Raw genomic sequence first — 2,068 nt, 5'->3', positions numbered from 1 at the left:
GTCCGAACCTCAAACACGGTCACGCTATTTGGCCTGACGCTGAAACGTCACTTGGGACGGCGCAGGCGGATCTTTAAACATGGTGTCCCCTGATATGTGATGTTAGTCTGCTTTTGGTTTTTTCAGGAGGGGGTGGGGAAGAGGAGAGACTGAGAAAGAGGAGGTGGTAGGGGAAGGAAGAATGAAAGGAAGAAAAGGGAAAGTGGGGGAGATGATAGCTGGGTTATCATCCCGGAGCAGCTCCTTGGGAACCACTCCCGGCAGAGGAGAAGCTCGAAGCTTCAAGCACTCCGCCGTACGGGTGAAAGCGCAAGGAACAAGCCGTAACAGCTAGAGGCTGCCCGGAGGGCCTTGATCGCTCCATAGTTAGCTCGGAGAGCACCCCCATAGAACGCAGACAGAGGGGTCCAAGCTCTCCTTTATGCAGATGTACAGAGGCATGGTTTGATGGTGTCTTTTCTGGGCTGCAACGTAGTGAAGAAGAAGTTAGGACGAAGTGAACTTTTCTCGCGAGCCCACCTGCAGTGCGGCCGCCGATCGCCGAGCGAGCCACGTGCTTGCCACACGTGTTTACGGCGGTCACGTGCATGCCCTCGAAAAAGACTAAAAGTTTCTGCCGGTCGTGTTGAAATACCACACAGATTGTTCAGCAGCGACTTTAAGGTGTCACCTATTATGGAAATTATTAATGTGAGCCGTTCTTGACCACGTACCAGGTACGTTGCTGTATAGGCACCTTTCTGTCTCACTTCGCCTCCCCTTATAAAAACTTCTAGCAACATATTTTAGATCGTCTTTAGACTATTGTTACTAGAACCTACCAACAGTTATTAGAAATACTTCCAACGGTCTTTAGGCTTCCTAACAACTCCCTAGTAACACCCTCGAAACAATTGGCCACCAAAATTAATTAGAAACATGTTGATAGGCATTCTATAAACTTCCTACTAGCTGTCTAGAAACACCTTTCTTCAGACCTCCTATTAACGTTCATTAAATTGAAGCATGTTCATAGGCTGTCTGTAAACGTCCTATTAACAATTTACTAGCGCTTTCTTTAGACACCCTAGTAACATTGTGCCAACAAGTGACCACCTACATTGAATAGAAGCATGTTTGTAGACTTTGTCAACATCCTACCAGCATTCTACAAACAGTTTTTAGGGCTCATCATGACCTTATCAATTTTTTCAGACCTGCTACCAACATTTTCCCTTTAGGCATTCTAGAAAGATTGTCCACAAGTGGTCACAGTATCTGAATAAAAACATGTTCAACGCTGCTTATAAATTTACACTAACCTGGAAATTTATCACTGTAGATCACCCAGTACACCAGCAAACCACTCTATAATACTCAGAGCCACAACTATTCATTTCATTTATTGGGTGCCATTAAGGTCGGGTCGCCTTATGTACATGTTTATGGGATGTTATTGGAGTATTGGTAAACTACCTAAGCTTTTGACGCGCTGTGCAGCTGAAGCCACAAGGTGCGAAAGGAGCTACTGGAAATAAAGGTGTGACAAATTGGAAACGTTGGGAAGATTGCATAAGAGATTTATTACATTATTCAATCAGACAAACTTGGGAGCAGCAGAAAAGAGACTAGTTGTGCGAAGCTGCTTCAGCATTCTGCGCGTTAGTTGCAGTTGCACCTTAGCTATAATGGATATGTTTATTTTTGTGAGCTTGTTGCTGCGAGATTCTGAGCGTTGTATCCTGAAAGAAAAAGGAAGTGAGTAGCAGTTAGCTGTGCATTACTGTCCGATACTCAGATGTGTGCTTTTTACAAGGCAAAAAGAAAGCCATAATGATTTGAGCTCGCAGGCGTTTAACTATAAGCTAAATATTTCCCGACCTCTCATCCTGTACAGCCTGAGTAGGAAAGAACAAATAATGAGTTCATGATCATACATTATTTACCACAAATTAAGCCATCGCGACCTCTGTCAAAACCTAGCCACTTCAAGCGAACCGCATGAGGCGGCGTATAGTTCAAGTATGTAAGGGAATCATTTTTAAAACATTTCCCGTCATTACAGATCGCGCTTGCGACAACCTGCCAA

Source organism: Dermacentor silvarum, chromosome 1 (assembly GCF_013339745.2).
Source record: "Dermacentor silvarum isolate Dsil-2018 chromosome 1, BIME_Dsil_1.4, whole genome shotgun sequence".
Lineage (NCBI taxonomy): Eukaryota > Metazoa > Arthropoda > Arachnida > Ixodida > Ixodidae > Dermacentor > Dermacentor silvarum.
The sequence above is the reverse complement of the archived record's forward strand: the minus strand, read 5'-3'. Positions refer to the sequence as shown.